The 23,778-nt window shown below is 38.1% G+C and overlaps 1 long non-coding RNA gene across 2 annotated transcripts in view; it reads right to left on the bottom strand.

Annotated features, from left to right (window-relative positions):
* The window catches only part of LOC126456700 (uncharacterized), a 447,971-nt gene extending 424,499 nt beyond the window's left edge, over positions 1 to 23,472 (bottom strand). For both annotated transcript variants that reach the window (XR_007585378.1, XR_007585379.1), the window contains exon 1: positions 23,370 to 23,472. This is a non-coding gene — a long non-coding RNA (uncharacterized LOC126456700). The remainder of the gene's footprint in view (positions 1 to 23,369) is intronic.
* Positions 23,473 to 23,778: the final 306 nt, after the last annotated feature.

The following is a 23,778-nucleotide window of genomic DNA, read 5'->3' as shown; positions in this document are numbered from 1 at the left end:
GGTTATTTGACTCTGAACAAGTTCAGTATAGACATAAACAAATTTGTTACAAACAATATTTCACTTAATCATTATACACAATGTACTCTACAGACTTTCACTAGGCTAAGGTGCTAAAATACTTCTGTTATAAAGTAAATCTTAGACTTAAACGTAAATTAACATTACACAATGGCACAACAAAGAAAAGTACTTTTGTGTATTCTTCAGATCATGAAATGGCACTAATATATAATGTGCATATATATTCAAGATGACTATATTTTTTATCAAATGGGTGTACTTATTACTGAAACTTTTATTTCTACTTATACTAAACAATACAGCCTTCAATGAAGCGAAATTATGTAGCATTACTCTTAAGTAGATGTTTTCCTTTAGCTGTAATGTGTGCCATATCTAACAACCTTGAAATAATTAAATATCCTTAAAGATTTATAGAAATAATTATATTTGTTATACTTGAGAGAAGAATAACTGATTTACTTCTTTCAGTAAAATGCAGTATAACAACTTTCAAGATCAAGTGAAAGTTCCCAAATTTTCATTGGGGTTGGCCCAAACTTTGCAGAAGCGTCACAAAATGAGACATCACTTTTGCCTTCCTGTTTGGTTACAATAAGATTCTGTTTAACCCTACTGGCTAATTTCAGGCTTTAACTCATTTTCAAGTGCACAAATTTTTCTGGAAGGAACCACTTAATGTCTAAAGGCACATATTTACACACTTTCAGTTTTTGTGACTTTCAACACACACACACTTGGAGGATGTATTTATGTTTGTTTATGCATTTTTATAAGGAATTTGTATTCTAAATAGGCCATTAATGTTAAGTAAATTGCTTACTTTAACCGAAAAATGCCTAGAAAGTGACATGTTTCTATGAATTTATTAAGGCTGTGGTGTCCACCTGGAAGTCAGTATGAATATTTAGGTTGACCAGCAATGCTTTTGCAGCATAATTTGATTTATTTTTGAGTGCATGAACAGTCTTATTTACACTTATTAAAAATTCGATAACAGTCTTCTTATGAAAGAAAATCAAGTCATAGATGTAAAGTAGGATATGTTGTCAGTATGGGAAGGAACTGTTGAACTAAGTGTTACAAGTTGCTTATAAACATGTTCCTGTATGTTATTAGTGCAGAGGATTCTTTATAAAAAATATGTGTAATACAACAAAAGATGCATTAACTTAGAATGATGAGTTGCATCATAATTAACACTGAATTTAGTTGTACAGGCGAAAAAATTAGTGATTACATTCAACTTTGGTACCATAGAACAATTTCAAAATGTTAGAAGGATTTATTTGAATATTTTTGTGTTTTTCTAATGCATCATGCAAAGATGCACTAAATAAGAAACAGAAAAAATGTTTATATATGTGCACTATATATTTTTGGAAGCCTCATTTGCTTCTATGTGAATGTGCTACATCAGAATTATTGCTATTAATGATTATGGTTATTGGCCTCCAATTTATGTAAATGGAAAACATTACGTCTTTATTACTGGAGGCTTTATCTTCAAATATTTTAGTGTTGAGTTATATACAGAATTTCACTACTTTTGAAGGTCGTCAATATATTTCAAGATAAATTTTATGGATATAAAGCATTTGTATGAAGGTGTGAAAAAAGTCTTTTAATTCTAGAACTATGTCATATTGTAAAGAGGAAAGGGAAATTTTTGAAAGTAATATTGTACTGAAATATGTGCAACCAATTCAGAAATTCTGGTTCCTCAGACCTTTCAAGAAGTGAATGTCTGTAATGACTTTGCCTCTGTAATAATTGTTTAGTAAACTCGATCTTCACCTTAGAGTCAAACAAATATCGAATGTTGATTACATTTAGTAGAACATAAGGCAGCACTCTTACAGAAGACAGAATACAATGAAGACTTAAATTACCTACAGCATGCTGCAAGTTCGAAACAGAACACAACCGTACTGCACTGAATTCCTATTTCCTGACTGTATCACTAGCACTGTCTGCTTGTGCTAAAATCTCTTTTGGAACAAAATGTCACCAAGAAACAGAGAAGCAGCTCTTCAGAGTTTATCCCCAACTAATTTTACACCTGGTGCGATATTATTAACTTTGGTTTGAAATGGTTATGTTTCATGTAACAGCAGCTGCGAATGTAGGTAGCCACAGAAAATTTTTGCCACCTCCTTCAACAGTATCTATTTTTTTCGTCATTGTCCAAAGTAAATGTTCCTAAAGTAAAAAGTGTAGGTTTCCACAATTACAATGTGTTTTTCTCAGCTCCCTGTTTCATTGTAGTTTCCCACTAAGGTGTTGAACTTCCCTTGAAGAATTTAGTTTTTTTTTTTCTTTTAGCGCTTGGAAGCATGAAATTTCTTCCGAGTGGTGACAGCACTTGTTCCTATATATTGCTGTTTGAAATTTATTTCTACCAAATACAAACGGAAACAAAAATAAAAAAATAAAATAATTTTATTACCCTTTGGGCTTCTTTGCACACAATCTGTATTGTCAAAGTTGAATAAAATAATAATAAGAATGCTTAGGCAAATTTCACTAAATATAAGAAAATAATAAAAGATAGATACACTGCACAATTCAGTAAATGACAATAGTAATTAATAATTATGTAATTTAGCAATTAGGAAATAAATGTACTGCTTAACTAAGGGAATGACAAAGACAATAAGTAATCAGATCAACAAAAAATAATCCCCAAGAGTGTAATGAATAGTTACACAGCCTGACATATACAGCTATAAAATAAAGTCTGTTTCTGTTTATTGTTCATTCTGATAAGAAATGTAGGTCATTCACCATGTAGTCAAGAAACTCAATTAGAATAACATCCTTTACTTTTCATCCATCTCACAAGACTCGTGTTTATTGGCACTGTGCAGATATTTTCACAGAATTTGTTGAAGTAGACAAGGCCAAGATATTTGTAGCTGTTATGAGTATTTGCCATTCTACCATATGTCGCATTATTCGTGTGTCACTTCATGTGTTATGGTCATGAATTGTCCTCCTTATGTCGAACTTTTTAGATTTTCTTAATAAAGACAAGGCAGCTATAGGTATACAGGCTAGGTCCAGTCATTCTCTTTATCTGTAATCTGTAAATTTTCCACACGGGGTAAGTCCTACTATCCACCAGTGAGCTTCATTTCGTCATGTGAACAAAATGTGAAAGAGTACACTCCAGAATTAATAATTACGAATGCTTGTTAAGCTGTGACAGTGAAGGGTCCCCACTTACAACACCAAATATGGCAGCAGCACTGGCTCGATAGGCGATCCAAATACCTTCATTCCTGCTTTTTTTCCATTGTGATTATGTATTGTAATCATATGTAGGCCTTTTATATTGAGCTTTTTTCTTACCTGATCGAGTTATCTAGTTGATGATCTGACTGATAATACGCTAATAGACGTTTCACCAACATAAAATAATGTTATGCGAGTCTAGAGGATGACGTACATGTTGTTCCTAATCGCAAATATTTTTTGTTTTGATGTATATGTTTCACACAGACACAAACGTTGTTAAAGGACAAGGATCAGAGGTATTTAAAAAACTTTTCGCGTGGTATGCTGCCCCCAAAACACCACAACAGACAGAATTTCACATTAAATCACCAGCATTGTTATGTCCAGACGCAATATTATTCACAGAGAAAGGTGATTTTGTCCTGGAGCCATTGGCACTTTATGTATCGTAACCCCTAAGCTAGGTTACGTAGCGGGTAACCCAGTGGTCTTTTATTTAATTGGAGGCAGGTGCAAAATGCTGTCCAGCTGTCCTGTTTCTAGTTTCATCATAAGTTGGATGTTGGCGTAATTCCTTCTAAAAAGGCCATGCTGAGTTTCTTACCCATTCTTATCGAATCGAACTGTTGCCCCATTCATAAAGTCCTCAAGGCGATGAGGCGCTAAATTCTATCTTTCTTTCCTTTTTTAATGCGTTTACTACTTCCTTTGGTCGACGAAGACCTGTAAGGATACGAAACTGAAACAAACAACAGTCGAACAAAGAACGGGGATGATAGTTTCAATCTTAAACATTGTAGCCTTTACTTTTCTTTTTTCTGTAATTTGTAGTTCATTTTTCCTTCAGAATCGATACGTGTCTATGATCTATATTTAATTTTCTATGCTTACGATTGTACACATCAGTTTCATTATGTCCTGCTGTGGAATTACAAGTAATGATGTTTTTCAGTAGAGAGACTGACTCGATTTAAGACAAAAATTTAAAGGAGAAGAGGACATCAATTATTCTGCCGTCACCGGAAAAATTCATTATGTTGCACAAGGAACAACATTTAGACAGTCATGTGAAATAACAAAATTCAGGTAAAACTGAAAGGACTTCATCTAAGATATGCGATCTGAACATGAAGCGGCAGACATGAAAGATAATTTTCATTTAAGAAAATGGCGATGATCGGGTAACTCCTGTGGCTTTGGTAAAGGAAGGTTAGGTGTTTATGAAAGATGAGGACAGTAGATTTACATGTGGTGATTAATGTTAGTTCTCTGAAACGCAAACTGAAATAAAAATAATGTGTTTCACTTCAGCTTCTGTGCATGTGGCTTAATGACGTAGAGCCAGTCTTTCAACTGGACTCCACTTTGGCGTACTGCGTGTCCCTTCTCTACCCTAGTTATCCAATTGAGGAAAGAAGGTCTACAGTTTAACGTGGAATCCAAACCACGTGTCGTTCCTGGAGAGTTTTCACAGCGTTGAGAGATGACGGCTAGATTAAAGGCACACTGAAAATTTCAAGGTCCGACGGGGATCCTTGGTTTCCAGGCACGCGATTTAAAGCTACACCGTGACGGTGGATTTTATTGAAGCTAATGCTGGACATTAACGAAACTGAGCAGGTGAGTAGAAATGAGGTTTCTCAAAAGCGTGGTGGGTTATAGCCTAAGCAATAGAAAGAGAAATGAACACATAAGAAAGAAAACAATAAATCTTTTCAGGGCGTAAAGGGAGAAAGGAAGGAACTTATGGCAACGACAGATGAAGCGGGAATTCCGAAGAATTTGCTAAACTGCAAGCCGAAACACGACAGAAAGAGCTTTGGGTGATCTACAAGGGGATGGATAGAGCAAGACTTTCGAACGGCCAAAAAATAAACATTGGTTTATCCCTTGATTATAATGATCTTCTAAGACTCTAATTTCAATATCGGTATCCATTCGGCTCTTCGGAACAATATTTATTTTCGTCGAAACAATGCAACGATTCTATCCAATTTTTTTACCTAATATATGTGTAAAACGTATTTGACCTGAACTTTCCTTAAATTACAGCCAACATATTTGTTGTCATAGATGTAAGTGGTAATTGTCTAGAGTTAATGAATGGGTGTTGTGGCGAGTATACCACACTAGATATTTTTTTACATGAAAATATCATAAGTATGGAAACAACGTTTTCGACTGAGAAATTACTTTTTTTAGCAGCCTGTCATTATCCTTAATTTCTTTTCGTTTCCCGGTCCTTCAATTGTTTCGTGTACGTCGATAAGCATCTATTTTCATCACGGAAACCACTTCAAACTGCAGTCAACATCGGCCGATAGTGCCAAAGGATAGCATATTCGATGTTGTTTACATACTGTGGTTCAAACAGTGGGAAACACAATGTAATCTATCACAGACGCCCTGACAAAAGCAAAGATTATTCCAGATTGACCCTCCAATGCGACCGTTTCATCCAGATAATTCAGAGTTTCAACAACGTATGTAATAACAGAAATTGCCTCTTCTCTCCTGTATGTGCTTGTGAGGCTATCCCCCGGCGGCTAATGTAGCCCCAACTTCTAGGTTAAATATCATTAAATGACTCTTAATGACACTGAATGAAACAAAAACTTATGGGGCCTTCGTTTTACTTAATAAGAAATTACAGAATATCTAGCACTCAAGCCAAAAATTACTGTAAGGACAATTATCTTCTCTGCGATTTACGTAGGAAAAGGTTTTAACATTTTTGTTTCAGGGTGAGTTCATTTTAAATTTACTCTTATCGTGTTATCCAATGAATTAGTTGATATGTATGAATTCGTTACGGATTTCTGTGTGAACTGTAGGTCTACATAAAGAATTTTCATACCTCTGTATTTCACGAACAGATGGGAAACTCATATGTACCTAGAAACGATAACATAGGAGGAACAAACCAAAGGCCTGTCGTACTAATACATTACTAGAATAAAAGAAAAGTGTGGAGAATACGTACTGACAAGGCATACGGATTCTCGCACGGGTTAGTCACATGACCAAAAACGGTATTTCCTAGAACAGATACACAGTAGAGTAGTTTTCCCGAATATCTTTGCTGCTCGTATGCAGTAGACTAACGATCATAAATAATGTGTAAATGCACCGTTTTAAATCGGTTATTAATGAAAGCAATTAATATCCTATTCACTTAACATAAGATTAGGTGGGAATGTGTTAATTTTTACCAAATTTGAGGGTTAGAAATTAGGTCGTATGTGGCGATAATGAAATTCTTAGCAGACACAACTTCTCTGAGAAACTGGGGCAAACGGTGTACCAAGTGCAGTCAGCGCAGCTTCTTCTAGACACATTTGAATTTGAGCAGTACATAATTTGGAAGGTACTACCTCGCTTTTGTTACTATCAACAATCTTTTTACCTGTAAATCTGAACCTCTATTTCCATATCTCTTGAATCAATGAATTCACCTGCACATGCAGTATGCTCAAAGCACTTTGTAATATATGATTCCCATTTTAGCCTGTATCTGCAAATTTATATCCCATTGGTGTTCCGTGACCAAATTAGGCAGTCTTGGCTCATGTTCCATCAGTTTGAGTCTCCTCCTGTCAAGGGCGTCGGGTGTCTTCTCTCTTTTATTGCAGTAATAGAATATTTCCATCAGTTTTCTCATTGTGGTTGGATCATTTACTTACAAGACGTCAGCGGTACTTCAAACGAACAGATCGTCATGGAGTTGGCTATAATTATTGCTCTGTGTCTGTGTATAGCTAAAATATTATTTTATTTATTTCTGTTTGCATCCTAACTTTACTCTTCTGCAGATAATTGTTATCATTTATACTTACCATAGGTACTTTTTACTTTCGTCAGGTTTTATCTTTACCTTTCTACAGATAGATATGCTCGTTTGCATTTCTCTGGGCTACCTTCTATGTTCTCGTTTTTATATTTCCAGTTCATGTTCTGTAAAACGTAACTGACATTCTGCACTTATTAGAAGTTGCTGAGACTACTTATTTGCCACAGACAAATAAAATTTGTAATGCATGTCATTGAGATCATCACCTCTTCCACTTCTAAGCCCAATGCAGTTCTTTTTTCATTATCTTCATTTTTTTGTAACACACTGGTTAGACAGCAAAGTCTCATAGTGCATTCTTATGCTATAAAATTTATATTCATAAAAGAGTGTTATTTCCTTTTTATACACTTGATGCTACAGCCATATTGCGCAGGTCCTCCTATGACAAATGGTGCCAATCGTAAAAAATTTGGACGTTAATCCGTTGCTATCGTAATGAAGTGTGGGAAATGTTCTGAAAACATACACCGTTTTGCTGGATCCTATGTCGTCCTCTACCTACAGCCTACCATATGCGTATTTCAGAAAAATAACTCACCAAGGGAAGCTTATTCAGTATGTCCGATCCACAACTTTTTAAACGGCACGCGCAAAATATTAAGAGGGGAGTAGAGCGCTACGTATGTAAGTGAAATTTGTGGTAGTAAGAGTCGACCCGATAAGGAGCAGCGGCAGAATGAAGGTACTGATAGAGTTGAAAAATGATGTTAATAGAACAAACATATTTTCAAGTTTTTTTTTAAAACATTACTTACAACATCGACATCTTCTAAATCAATGAAATTTCCTAGGAAGAACGAAAATGAAATAATAACTGGTCTTATATCAGAATTCCTTAAGTACCTCCTGCTGGTCTGTCGACTGTGACTTTGACTCTAATTATGTCTCACTTAAACGTAAGTTATTTCTCTATACAGACTGTTTTAACTATACGAACTTTCTCTAGCATATCCCATTAACCAACGAAGAAAGCATAATAAAAATTAAAATACGAACCCAGCTGTTCGGTAAAATTTGATTTTGATTACACCGTACTGTCTTCATTCGATGTTAATTTTCTTCCCATCATCTGTCATAATAAAACAGAAGAGTGCCTAATATTAAGAGCATGATGGATGATGTAGTAGTTCGTATAATGCTTGAACATTTGGGCCATTTACATTATAGACGTTTGAAGAATACAGTTGCTTTTCAGTAATTTCTCGTAGAAAAATCACTAAGGATGACGAGATTTGCAGCTATCAGTGGTGTTCATTTTCCAAGTAGTATAAAGGAAATGTTGTTCTAAATTTGCCACCTGGGAGAATAGTTTTTGTGATCGCTGGAAATTTTTCACACGGGGTAACCAATGGCTCTATTATACGCTGCTGCCATCTTGCAAGTAATGAATCCACTTTTGATATACCGTCTCTCAGAGACTCAAAAACGTACTCGGGTATCAGTGGAACAAGGTCATACAGTTTTGAGGAACTACGTCACGCTGCGTTTTTTGGTCAGTTGTTAAAAACTGTGACGCTCATCTCGTCAACAGATTTTCCATAAAGGATCTGAAATAACAGTTCATTTAAAAAGTTTGCACTCTTTGTTATTTCGTGGCTGATCACTAGCGATCTTCCAACAGCATTCAGTCTACTTCGTTGATCATACCTATAGCTGTGGCGTTCATTTCTAGTAAAGAGAGACCTCAGCATTATTCATACTCGGCTGACAACAAGAACGGAGAGGAATTTATTTTATACTTTTCCTTCTGTATGTTATTATCTCCTAAAAATAAGTAAACGGTTATGTGCTATAGGATGCTCTCAGTCTTAATTGAAGTAACGTTTCAATAGGTCTGTGGATGATTGACGCCCGGCGGCATAGGTGAGACAAGATTCGTGTAACAACTCGCGTCAAAATGACTGACTTCTCAAACTCGACGAGCAGTGGTACATTTCAACATTAGTCATTATAGACATATACGTAGGATTTTTTTAATTCATCCGCAGATGACAAAGTTTTCTAAGGAATCTGCTGTGTAGACAAAAACTAGTTACTATTGCAGCACAACTGAAATCCTTTTTGTGTTACAGAAGCAAAGTAAATTTGCAAAAGGTGTAAGACTGCTACAGAAAACAGGGACTGCTTTACTGAACGTTTTGAGAAGAAGCGTCACTAAGATTACGCTGGCGTAATAACAGCCCGTGAAAAACAAGAGATTGATTCAACTTTGGTAAACGTACTGAAATATACCAATCAGTGATAAAGCTCCCACAATACCTCATACGTTTAGTACGAAATTCAGAAACAGGAAACATGGGAGGAGTTTCCTCAAGTCCTAACTATTCTCTTTAACGCTAGATGAAATTTGAAAACGAATATGTAAGACACATTAAAGAACGTATCTAAACCACATTCGTTTTGTTTGTGACATTATACTGTTGCCTCTAGTATACATAAACTCAAACTGTTAATGGAAGAATATAAGAAAACAATTTGGAAAGGAGGCTTAGAAGTCAACATTAATGAAAATAAATGTATAATCAACGCACAGCAAAGGAAACAGTACATATCGACAATGAAGTCGTAGAAAAAACTGGTAAGATTTGGCGTGTAGGCAAATTAAAGAGAGGGGACTTGGACTTTTAGTGTTAAAGTAATTAAAAATCTGAGGGTTGTTAGACGTGGAATAGACGCTTGTTGGAAATTATTTGGAGAGACATGCAACCAAATAGCTGGATCAAGCAATAACATGTCGTGGGCGACGTAGTTAAGGTTGCAATGAAAGTAGTGATGGTGGAAAGCGGTGGTTTTCACGAGCGAATAAGTGGCTGATGGACCAAGGAAGCACTTTTCTAGATTACAAGAGATAAGAAAAGACCAAGACAACAGCTGAAGAAAGGTGGGCAGGTAATACAACAGAGAACATTCGTAAGAAACAGCGACGTTCATAGCTGAAAACCATAACGAATAAAAAAAGTTACATGTAAACAGTGAACCTAAGTGGCTAATGGTGTCGATGACGTTATACATATCTGTCTTCACTTTGGACTGTCTAGCATATTCTTCCCTTCAGTTTCAGCTTTTATTTAAGTATCTACATGCAATGTACATTTTACCTAAATTTATTTTTGAAAGTGGTTTGTTTCATTAGTTGACAGTACGTGAGATGTGACTTTTAGCATTTCAGGATGTCCGTAACCATCTTTTTGTTATACATCATTTATGCTAGACTGGACTAGATGGCGCTACTTCCTGTCTTGCCAAGCTATTCAACCTCAGTGCCGCCGATTAATTGAAGTGGAAGTAGTTGAAGCTTGCACGAGACGTGGTCATGGAATTAGTTGACAGTATTGAAATCTGAAATTATTTTCATTACAGTGACTCTTTCACTACACATGTGGCAATAACTGGTTTTGCCTAGTTTTGGGCATCTGTAGATAATACACTTGGTGAAGGGTGGAGTGCATTAAAAGCAAGCATGTGGGAATTTTGTGGCTACACCCAGCTTGGTGCAAGGCTGTTAGCAATAAAAAATACTTAAATAATTGAGGAATTTGATATTTTGTCTGTAAAAAGTGAAGTTTAATCCGAAGCGAACGAGCGAGGTGGCACAGTGGTAAGACAACTGACTTGATTCGTGGGCCAGAACGACTCGAAACAACTTTTGGAAATGCTGACTGAACTTTCCGTGGTTTACATAAATCGCTATAAGCGGAAGTATTGATTATTCGAAAAAGAGCCGCTTATTTCACCCACAGTTTTCATCCAGTTGAGCTAGTATTACGTGTGTAACGACCTCTACGTCGACAGGGCATTAAAATTTGTCTATTCGTCTAGATCTTGATCTGGGAACCATGTCTCAAGTTTTATACATATCTAATATCTTTAGGTCACCTGGACGTGACAATGAACTCCGAGCTGTTGCATCATAGTTACAGAGAGAGAGAGAGAACGACATTAAATGTAATGCAAAAAGTCAACCGTCCGAAATTACATTACCTCTTGAGTTACTATTTTGTGGCTGTACTTTACCTCTGATTACATCGTAACGCCGGAAACCATGTTCGAAAATACAGAAGAGAACAATATTACTGAAAACAGTCCATGTACTGTAATTAACAGTGTTGTATTGTGAAATAATTGCTAAGAAAGCATACGTTTGTTAAGTAAACTAAAATCTGTTTATCGCATGCAGCATGTCATGCTGTCGGAACTGAAACGAGAACAGCAGTGTGCATGTTTGAGTATGACTGAAACAGTCTGCAGAGAAACGTATAGTGAATTTACCTCGATGAAACATTTCGATACGACCTGATCACAACCATCGACAATATGTTGTGTAACTGAAGGAAGTAAAATCAACCTGTAGGTCTATTCAGTCTAATATATCACACTACAGAAATCTGAAAAATATGTAGCACTTTGCTAGGTTATAGAAAACGTCTCGCTATCGATGTTTGTACAGTCAATAAAAAATGGTTCAAATGGCTCTGAGCACTATGCGACTTAACTTCTGAGGTCATCAGTCGCCTAGAACTTAGAACTAATTAAACCTAACTAACCTAAGGACATCACGCACATCCATACCCGAGGCAGGATTCGAACCTGCGACCGCAGCGGTCGCTCGGTTCCAGACTGTAGCGCCTAGAACTGCACGGCCACTCCGGCCGGCTACAGTTAATATTTCATTTACTGTACAAACATCGATAGCAATATGTACGTGTGTAAGCACTATGTTTCTTCCACAATATTATGCTAGATTACTTCGGAGATGCTCTTTGGAATGTAGGTGGTATTTAATTTGCTCCCAACAACAGTGCTTTGAAAATAAAAAATGTCACAAAATAGTACGCAGTAGGGATTAACTAAAGTCAGTTTACCGCAAGCAAGGTGTCTTGCAGTGGGTCACAAAATGAGAACAGTAACATACATGTTGAAGAATGTCTGAAACAGTTGTAAAGAAACAAAGTGAACTCACGTCGAAAAAACATTTCGATATGAGCTTATCACAATTACCGACATTAGGTTGTACAGCTGAGGGTATAAATTCGACTAGAGGCCTATTCAACCTAGTAGGTCATGTTACAGAAGTTTTAAAAATAGGCAGCACTTTGCTAGGTTATAGAAAACGTCTCCCTACCGAATACTGCACATTACATGAATTATTTGTGATCTATGTGTGTGCAAAAACTATGTTTCGTCCACAGTATCATACTACATTATTCGGGAGGTGCCCTTTGGGATGTAGATGGTATTTAATTTGCTCTCCTTAGCATTGCTTCGAAAATAAGAGATGTCACAACCCAACTAGGCACTAGAGATCTTGGAATCCAGTTCTCTTGCAGAAACAGAGAATTTCTGCAGCAACTCCCGGAGCTCATATTTGATTTCATCTATGAGAAAAATATCTTCGGAAAACAAGAGAGCGTCAATAAAACATTTTTTCCCATCAGAGGTATTTATGTTGTCCATTCTTTAAATAAAAAGTTGATGTATAAATTAAAATGTGTTGATGATAAACTGCACCTTTGTCTAAATCCCTTAGTTGTTTTAACATAAATTGTTCTACCTGGTATAAAATGCTGCCAGACAATAGCCATACTGAAACTGAGGTAGAGAGTGATATCTGGAAATTCACGAAAATGTCGTACACAGGTAAATGAAACGGAGTTACTCAGAAGAGTTTAACAAGTAACAAGACCTAACCTAAAGAGACACGAACATGTGAGAAGATACCTCCAAACAACTGCAGTTAATGGTACAATAACAAATTAAAGAGGAAAATGGCTGGCATATGTGAAACAGAAATAAATGGCAGCTAGCTGTGAAGGAAATCTATTTGGAAACGGAGATAAAGTTGATGGAGATGATCATTATGTCAGAATTGGAAAAAGACTTGGAAGAACCTTTGAATGGCATGGACAGTGACTTCAAAAGAGGTTATTAGATGAACAGCAATAAAAGCCGAGAATTTCCATTCAAAGTAATCGACGGAATTCCCAGTGCACTCCAGTATTCTGGTTGTATAGCACATGTTTACGGAGGCCCAGAAATACTAAAATCACAACTCATGGACTGTCATATAATGAAACAGACAATTTTCGAGGGTAAATTTAAATAAAATAGGATAAACACTTTAATACCAGAGGATTAAGAGTGAACTCTGAAACTGACTGAATGCATTAGATTAAATAAGTCGTCTTTTAAAAAATAAGGTAGTTCCAAAATACGTGAATGTTAAATTATGAAATCTTTAAAAAATAAGGTAGTCCTAAAATATGTGAATCTTAAAATTATGAACAAACTCCTGCTAAACAGCTAAGTATCTAGTTTCAAGAATTTAATGCCATGTGTTACACGCAAACGGTGTGTGTAACGAATGGTGACATGAGCCACACAGGCACGCATCCATTTTACTTATTTTATTAATGTTGACTTCAACTAGTTACAGAACTCTGCCATTTGATAATGATTTAAAGTCGAAATTACAATCATGGAAACGGTAATAAATAATACAGACGATGACAGACACCGTGTTTGGACTGCGATCCGAAACCAAATACAATCGACAAGAGTAAGACGAGAGCAATGGAATATAGTCGAATTAAATTAAATGGTTCTGAGGTCATTACATTAGAAAATGAGACACTGGAAGCAATGGGTTTGGCTGTTTGGGCAGGGGAAAAAAAACTGATTACTGTCGAAGTAGAGCGGATACAAAATGCGGACTGGCAGCACCAAGTAAAGCCTTTCTGAAAAGATAAATTTACGAAGATCGAATACAACTTTAAATGTTAGGAAACTTTTCAAAGGTATGTGTCTAGAGTGTAGTTTAGTACGGAAGTGAACCATAGTTGATAAACAATTCAGACAAGAAGAGAGAAGCTTTTGATATATGGTGCCACATGATCACTAAGGAAGAGGTATTGAACAGAACTGGGCATAAAAGTGATGTATGGCACAATATAATTCAAAGAAGGTATCGTTTGATAGGACATATCCTGAGTCAGCAAAGAATCACAAGTTTGGTTATCGAAGGAAGTACTGGGGGAGGGGGGGGGGGGGGAGATTGCGGATAAACATTGCAGAAGAAGATCAAGGCTCGAATGGAAGGCGAGACACGCCTCTGAGACCAGACGTAGACATTGCTTTGTGTGCTTATGGCCCTCCTTAAAGTCTACCAGTAAACGTTGCAGTAACACTTTTATTTCAACAAACGCAGAAGAGGGAGAGAGAGATAGAGAACAGACAGGTCGAAAGAATACGTCGAAGGCCTCTGTGACGGGGAGGACTTATCTAATGTGACAGAAGAAGAAACAGGAGTCGATAGGAAAGTGATGTGGGATACATTGTTAGGATCAGAATTTAGAAGAGCTTTGTAATGTATGAGACTGACGATATACCGTCGTGCTTTCGGAACAAGATCATCCACACAATTCCCAAGATTGCAAAAGCCGATAAGTGGTAGAATTATCGCACAATCAGCATAAGAGCTCATGCATCCAAGTGCTTACAAGATTAATATACAGAAGAATGGAAAAGAAAATTGAGTATATTTTAGATGACGATCAGTTTGTTTTTAGGAAAGGTAAAGGCGACATAGAGGCAGATCTGAGCAATGGAAGCAACACTAAGGAAAAATCAAGACACGTTCATGAGAGTTATCGACATGGAAAAGCGTTTGACAGTGTAAAATGGTGAAGCATGTTCGAAAGTATGAGAGAAACAGGGGTAAGCTGTAGGAAAAGACGGGTAATAAACAATGTGCACAAGAACCAAGAGTAATCGTGCTAGACCAAGAACGAAGCCCACGTATTGAAAAGGGTGTAAGACAGGGATGTAGTTTTTCGCCCCTGCTCTTCAATCTCAACGTCGATAAAGCAATGACGGAAATAAAAGAAAGCTTCAAAAATAGAGTTAACATTCAGGGTGAAAGGATATCAGCGTTAAGAGTCGCTGATGACATTGCTATCCTCAGTGATAGTGAAGGATTACATGATCTATTGAATGGAATGAACAGTGTAATGAGAACAGAATGTGGATCGAGAGTAAATCGAAGAAGGTGAAAGTAATGAGATGTAGCAGAAAGGAGAATAGTGAGAAACTTAACATCATAACTGCTGATCACGAAGTAAATGAAGTTAAAGAACTGTGCTACCTAGGACGGACGGAGCAAGAAGGATGTCGAAAGCAGACTAGCACTGGCAAAACCGGCATTCCTGTCCAAGAGAAGTCTACTAGTATCGAACTCAGACCTTAATTTGAGGAAGACATTTCTAAGAATGGATGACTGGAGCCCAGCAGTGTATGGCAGTGAGACGTGGAATGCGAAGAGAATAGAGGCGTTTGAGTTGTGGTGCTACAGACGAACTTTGAACTGGACTGGTAAGGAATGAGGAGTTTCTGTGCAGAATCGGAAGGCAAAGGAATATATGGAAAACACTGGTAAGACGAAGGGACAGGATGATAGGACATCTGTTAAGACATGAGGGAATAACTTGAATGGTACTAGAGGGAGCTATACAGGGTAAAGGTGCTACAGCCAGCGCCTGTTTCCAACACTTTTGCCAATACTAGAGAAATCATCCCGTGAGTGGTCAGTCTGAATGGCGGAGTCCTGAAAGACGACCTTACCCCTCTGAAATTCTCTAACGTTTCTGAATCTGAGAAAATGTCGGAAACAGTCTTCTAGAGGTACATCAGGCGTTTCTGCCAAGCAGTCAGTAAGCATCATCTACTTACAATACTCAGCTTGTGGTCTAGTGGTTACAGTTCCTGCATTTAGATAGCGGGGTCCCGAGATTGATACCTTAGCAGGTCAGAAATTTTCATAATTTCTTCGCTCTGGGACTGGATATTTGTGTTGTCATCGTTTCACGTCATCTTCATCAACGAACAGGTAGCCGAAATGACATAGAGAGACTTGCATGAGGCTGCAGAACAACCCTAATGGTGTCTCCGGCCAATAATGCTGTACGATCATATCATTCCATTTGCATAGAAAATTTTTATTGGAAAATTCTATATCGGTAGAGGGCAGACAGGCGAAGTGACCATGGCGAGAAAACTGGCCATTGGGGCCTTGGGGCTATAAGGTACTAGCATGGCGGGGGAAATGCTTCAACTCATTCTACCTGGAGGGCACAGGAGTTATAATTTTTGTGGATTTTATTATCCTCCTCTAAGGCAAGTGGTCGGTTTTTATATTTATTGTAGGGAGAGAATGTGACTTACGTCTTCCTAATGAAATTGTATTGGAAGTGTCATATCTCGACTCCATAATCCTACATCAGTTACTAAAAGTTCAGCGGTGCTATAAGAGGGTACACAGTTTTTGTGTAAAGGTGTCAGTGCGGGCAAAGTGCTTACTTGGTGGTGCTACCGTGGTTTCTGGCCACTTTATCTGTGTGTTTGTAGGGGGGGGGGGGGAGGGGGAAGAGAGAAGGAGGAGGGACAAGTAGAAGCAGTGATCAAAAGAAGGGTCCTGTAGCCGTACTTGTAGAAAGTCCTTATAACAGTGACCTAGAAGCAGCAGGTAAAGAAAGAAAAAAAAATGAAAGTGAAAAGAAGGAAAGACGGTGAACAGCAGTAGGGAAGTGAGGCAGTAAATAGAAGAGTGCAAATAGTAGGAAACCCAGCCCTAGAAGAGCTCTCTTTGACGAAAACGGTGAAGACAGAGAGTACATGTACTGTGGAGAAAAGTTTTCAGATTCATGGCCCCAATAGCAATGAATTTAGTGCCAGTTGCGCTCCCTTTGTACCTACGTACTTTGTACAGGAGTTGAGGACCACCGTTTGACTTTTATTTGCGAAAATTAAAATACAGTTAGTTTCTTATTAAAATAAAGTATATTTAGTTCTTTGCTAAAAGTATTTCTTATTCCTCATGTTTGAATCTATGGCTAGGTAATCACTTCGACCATTCATGTCGGAAAGGATGGCCATTTTGTCTATTTGTGAAAATGGAATTTTTTAAAGTATTTTCTTTGATGTTAAAGTAATTAAACTATTCGATATTATATTTTGGTAGTTGCAGATTATAATCAGTCATATCAATGGATTACCGTTTGAGCGAATACATTAGACGGGAAGCATACAAAATACGGCTGATGACCTGCCATTCGTATCTGAAAATTTAGGCTCATCCTTTGGTAGTATGGTACTGGTAGCCAGCACTGAGTCTTGGAAATGTAAGATACAGGGAATGCAGGGATGAAGAAACGTTGGGTCGATAACACTGAAAGTAAAGTGCTGAACAACAATACGGTCTCTGTGACAAAAAGGATAGAGAGAAATTATACTACACCATGAAACTCTTGTGTTTCAATATATTCAACAGATTCTCCTGAAGCATTTGAAATAATTTGCGGAAAGCAACTAACAACTTCTTACGGAGTTTCTTATGGTCTTGAACGCCGACGTTCCACACACATCGCTGAAATCTGAATGGTATCGTATTATATCTGCTTAGATCAAAAGAGCTTCTTTTTGTGAAATTTCTATTCCATGAAATACCACATCCAAATTCCAAAGTCTGTCTTCAGAAAATTAGTAATGAAAACGTAGTTATGATCTTATTTCGATACGGCCAGCTTTCTTGCCACTTTTTTTGTGTCAACAGTCTTCTGATAGTTTGATGCAGCCAGCCACGAATTCCGTTCCTCACCCCAAGCGTTGAGTTATTGCTGGATGTATTCCGTTCTCTGTGCTCTGTGTCCCTCTACAGTTCCTACACTCTACGGTCACTCTAGTACCATGGAAGTTAATCCGCGATGTCTTAACAGATCATCCTGTCTCTTCTTCTCGTCTGGAATGGAACGGTTAGTGATAAGGTAAGGAGGTAAGGAATCAGTAGGTTCCGCGTAGAATCGGAGAGGAAGGGAATATGTGAAAAACAATAACAAGAAGAAGGAACAGAACGATAGTCTTACTTACTACTTGGAACTTAAAAATCATAAGCTGTTTAAAAATGGTATCACATGGATCTCTGTTGCACCGCACTACTATTATCGAATTCATGAAGCACTATTTAACATCGCTGGCTATTAACTAGGAACTTCTGATTTGTATTGCTCATATAAAAAAGGTCTTTTTTAAGCCTTGAGGTTTAAAATTTCATCCGGGCTGGAAGTAAACAACAAAAATGTCAGTTGCCCTGGTTGATCAAACTTACGTATGTAGTAAAATGGTTCTTATAACTCACATGCAAGACAGTAATATTTGATTTTAGTTTTCAAAGAAAAAAACGATGTGAAAATATTAAACATTTCTTAATTATTGTAGTTCGACCATAAAACATGCTAACTTTCTCGAGATTAATTACTAGTGTGCGTCTGCAGTTATTTCGACTTTTGTTACCATTGAATCTGCAGCAAAAATTTATTTAGCAGATTATGGTCTTGGTTAAAATTCATAGCAGTGGATACTTTTCAGATATGCTTTTGTGACCACCGAAATAGTTCTGATGATCGTTCCTGCACCTTTTCAAGGAAAAATTGGAAAGAAAGTGACTACAGTGTAAGAAACTGTTACGAACTGTGTAATGTATGGCAAAGTAAAACTAGCAGCACAGAATAGCAGATAGTATTATGTGAAACAAAATAATTAGCAAAAACCCACTAAAAATAGTATAGAAAGCGCTCGAAACACTTGTGGAAAAACAAGAAAAACTGAGCTGTGATTTGCATATGAGAGAATTTCACATTAATAAGAAGTGGTTGTAGTAAGCTGGACACAGCCATGGATTCGTCATTTTAAATTCTTTGATTATAATGAGCAATATTACGTCACATGAAAAAAACAAGGGAATCTGCGAGGGCAGACATGGAATAAAATCATGTCCTTGTACGTTAAAGATTTGGGTGGATATGACTGACTGTTTCTGTCGTCGATTACAGTCTTTTGTAATTTTCATTAGTTAGAAACTTCACTTTTATATTATTTAATCTGCATTAACATTCCTTCTAAAGGCACAAAATCAAAGCGGCGATGTATATAAACAAGTGATGCTGTAATGATCAGTAGCTACCGCTTTGGTTCATGTATCCATTGGTGTCTGGAATCACATGAGACGTTTATGTCACCTTATTTTTGGTCAGCGTCATGAAAATAATTAAAGGAATATTATAACACAGCTAAGACTTCTGACAACTTGTATTTATCTTTCACTTATAAATGAAAAATACATAGGATAAAGCACTCAGAAAATCAAGACATATTTTATTTATCAGATGCATCTGAATTAAAAAAAGAAAAGAAAAATTTAGCAAGAAGCCTTTAATGTCACAAAACCTGGTAGTTACTATACCTCAACTGTGCCTGACCGAAATGGTTGTTAATTTGACATGCCAACTGATTCGTATCCTCTGTGAAAACATCGTCGTGACATTACAAGTACATGAGAGCTTTCTTCATGCATCAGAATGAAGGAAATAGATCCGGCCTAGAAACTCCGTATGATCAGGAATATGGCAATCCCGCCCCCTCTGCCATTAAATGCTGAAATTTTCAACGAGAAATGTGTGGTTTCTGACGGCAAGCAGTAAGGAAAACAGGTACTCTTCATGACGCTTGGCGGGGGGGGTGGGGGGGGGGGACTTTAGTGAGGAACACTGGCTTCTGGCTTCAATTAATTAAATAAAAGTTACTAAAATGCGATGTATTACAACTCTGGTGCATATGCTTGCAGCATTTTCTATCATTCATTCCGACTTAAAAAAACTTGAAGATACGAACAGAATCTCGCTGTTTCTACTACAGTGTCCCTTGAGATCAGAAATGTAAGTACACGCAGGAAATTATTTACCTTATCGGTTTTTTTACTTTCTAATCTGTTGTTATATAGTCTCATTGTATATTTTAAGAGTCAACGGTATTTCAGTTAAGATTCGGTAATAGAGTTCGGCACTTAGACATGCATTTATCATGCTAATATGATTTACGTTTTAGACCACCGCTGGTCAACCAGGTCCCTACAGTCTACTAGAGTGTGTTACAGCTTTCACGAGGGGCTGTAGGAGGTAAGGATTTTAGAAACGTTCTTGTTTGGTTTTCATAAAATTTGGTATTAATTACATACGTAAAGGAAAATTTGTTCCCTGCCTTATGAATCACCATTTGTGTGAAATTGGTGGGTAATTGCAAAATTTTACTGCTAATAGAGACAAAAAAGTGGGCGATAGGTGGGAAAGTTTGCTACCCCTGTTTTAGGCGTAAAGGAGAGGCATGTATAGCCATAGTTTGTTAGCCAGAATAGATGAACCATTAAAATTAATTTATTTGGTATTGGAACGTCAGAAAAGTAATTGATATTGATCGTAGCTCCTGACTGTGATTTCTAGTACACACAGACATAAATAATGTTGTACATGTAAATGTAACTATAGATAATACGTACGTTAAATATAAATTTTGGGTTACTTAATAAATAAAAGGGTGAGGCAATATTTGTTTAGCGTGACCAAGTTCCACCTGATGACATTGACTTTACAACTTAAGTATATTAGATTTTAAAAAGAGATCGACGATCGAAAGAACATGTATGGAGCGAGAAAAGCACGCATTACTGCAGTCAAGACACAGGAACCATACCTACGACAGTACACAAAGATGTAATTAAATAGACACTTCTAACAACGCGATAAGAAGCCTTGAGATCATGGACGAGATTTCTGAATGTAGTTCCTAAGGTAATTTTTTATGGAGTGTTTAACAGTAAGAATAAACGGAAGAAACTATAGAAAAAATTGTTCCAAAAAGGGGAGCACAGAAGGGTATGTAATTTACTGCACTAACAAAACTACAATTTTTGATTTAGGCAGAACGTACCATGGAAAAATAAATAAATAAAGCAAAATAAAAAAAGATTAATGAGACGCAAATAGTGTGTGAGGGGCAACCAATTTGATCTGTACGCAACAGTAGATGCATGCAAAGTTGGGTAAATTAGGCTACTATTTGCACTGGCTTTGTTTAAATTCCGAAAACGGAGATCATCGTGGGCGAGGAAGTACCAAGAAACGAGACTTGATGCCACTCTCTCACAAATAAAAAAACAGATTTTGGTTCCGACGAATCACTATCCCATCATCAATATCATCATTAACAAAGTCTAAGGTATTTTCCTTTTTTAACTACAGAGGTGTATTAGCTACACTATGACGGAATGAACGATTTCGCTGGACTGTAAACTTAGGTAAAACGTTAAGCGTACACATGGATACTGTGAAATGATCCGAGATACGGAAGGTAACCCTGTTACTAGAAGATTTGTGTGACACATGGGCGTCTTCCTAATGATGTCCTATGTTTATTCAAAACTGACTTTCAGTTGCTGCTGGATTATAAACTGCGTTTGTTTTGTGCACATATTACTTCTGTTTTCTGATTTAATACAGTGGATTTGCATATCACTTATATGATGTTATCTTTTTCACTTACCGGCTGGAACCGTCTCTAATGTCGTACTAGAGACAGAACTTAGAAAAGTATAAGTTGCTAAACTCACTGTCGGTACTGCATTATTTTATGAAAACGGTTCTAACAGCATGCGGATGATACAACCAATGGTTTTGAAATAATTGGAAGCTCAAATAAGTAAAGTAGCTTGACTAATGGCTGTAAATAATTTGCAACACAAAAAAATAATAATTTGATGCTCAACATGCGCAGTAGGTATCTGCTACAAACGTTATGAAATTATTACTTTATTGCTGTTTTTAATTTTTATTATTGGAGATTGTAAGTGCTCATCAAATTGCTATTTTCAATTTTAAAATAATATATTTCACATATTTAAATTATACATCAGATGGAGAAATGGAAGGAAAAGGTTTTTTTTTTTTTTTTTTTTTTTTTTTTTTTTTTTTTTTTTTTTTTTGTCGTTTAAAATGCCGCTTGGTGGTGATACTGCGATCCGCACTTCGTCTAATGAAAGTTTTAAGTTGTTACATTTTCATATACAGGATAAGTATAACAACATGGGAAACATAAGAGAACGTAAAATGCTGAATTTGTGTCATTAACGTACGATGGGTTACGGTAAATTATCGACTCTATCCACATTAGCGTAATGAAAAGGCACGAAGTGATTATGAGTTAGCGTTCCTCCCCCAAATCAGGTATTAACTCTGCTGTGCTATGTTCACAAATATTACTCAGTTCTATAATCACAGCGCAGGACAAATAATTTGTTCTGATCATTTCTTCGAATAGCACTGCAAGTCAAACAGAATTTCTTGGGAGCAGTTTCCGCCATTTGACTGTCAGTTGTTTATTTATTTTATACTATTATTTCGTCTCTGTAGACATTTTCGAGAGCATGTCGAAATGTTACAGACAGGTTAAACATATTTTTACATTTCAACTTGCATTTGAAACTTGTTACAGACCCGAAATCATGATTGTGTAAAATAAATGAACAATGAACAGTCAAATGACGGATATATCTTTAAAAAAATGGTTATGAAATGGCATGCATTTTCCAGGGAAGTACTACTATTCCAACTTCTACTTTGCTAACCATCGTAAGAAACGAAATAGAAAATTTCGTCAAGATCTATTACAAATTGGTAGGGGCCAGCTTCCGTACAAAGCAGTTGGACGGGCCCTTGCCAGAAATCACAGGCAGCCTAAATAATTTTTCAACTTGTTCCGATCACCACTTCATACCCAGCCGGAATGCGAGCAATGCAGCTTTTATTGTTTTTTCAGGCGGAAAAAAAAGGAAAAGGAAGGGAAATACGATCGGCACATTTAGTGGACATGCTTAATAAAGAATGAAACGTTTCCAGAAAGCAGTGTTAATGTTTATCGCGCGTGCCCCCATAAGGCTGAGCGACAGGAGGGGTTGACGGCTGGCTATAGCCAGGGAACGAGGGGGGGGGGGATGGGGGTGGTTTTGGGGGGAGGCTGACGAGGGGGCGGCAGCATTGTTGTTTACGGTCGCGGTATTAGCGTAAACAAAGTGACGGCGGCTGCGATTGGTCACGCAGCGACATAACGCCCGCTGCGCGCCGCGCGCACCATGGCGGTGCCACGTGACCGGCCGCGTCCTTAGCGGCCGTATCGATCGGCGCGCCGAGCTCCGTCGGCTGCGTCGCCGGCTCGTTCGAGCGAGGTGCCGGCCGCCGCCCGGGACGCCGGGTCCTTTTCGCGCGAGCAAACACGCCGGCGACGCCGATTACTCTTACCCTGCGGCGGCTACGGCGGCGTGGCGAGCGTCTCCGACTGGAGTCCACCGAGTAGCAGCCTGGGAGGCGGAGGGGCTTACCTGGAGAGCGGAGTTCCCTGCGCCGAGGCAAGGCGACGACCAGCGCCTCCTTGCGTGCGAGAAGGCGTCGGGCGGCGCCGCGCCGGACTGCCGGCGGCGGCGGCGGCGGCGGCGGTGGCGGAGGCGGAGGAGGCGGCGCCCCGCGGGGGCCGCCGAGGAGTGGATGCGCAGCGCGATGCGCACTCCGGCCGCGCCGCGGCGCCGCGGGCGTCGCCGTCGTCGCCAAGACGGAAGGCGCGCGTCTTGGCGCGCAACCCGCAGCGCGTTGCGGTAGGCTCTGCCCGCGGCATCGTCAGGCGGCGAGCGGCGCGGCCTCTACTCTCGCCTCTGCGGCGCGGAACCGGTCCCGGCCGCTGCCACAATGGCCCGGGCCACGCCGCCGAATTAACAGGGGCGCTCCGTTCCCACC

Source organism: Schistocerca serialis, chromosome 2 (assembly GCF_023864345.2).
Source record: "Schistocerca serialis cubense isolate TAMUIC-IGC-003099 chromosome 2, iqSchSeri2.2, whole genome shotgun sequence".
In the NCBI taxonomy this organism is placed as follows: Eukaryota; Metazoa; Arthropoda; class Insecta; order Orthoptera; family Acrididae; genus Schistocerca; species Schistocerca serialis.
This window is presented reverse-complemented; position numbering and strand designations above follow the sequence as displayed.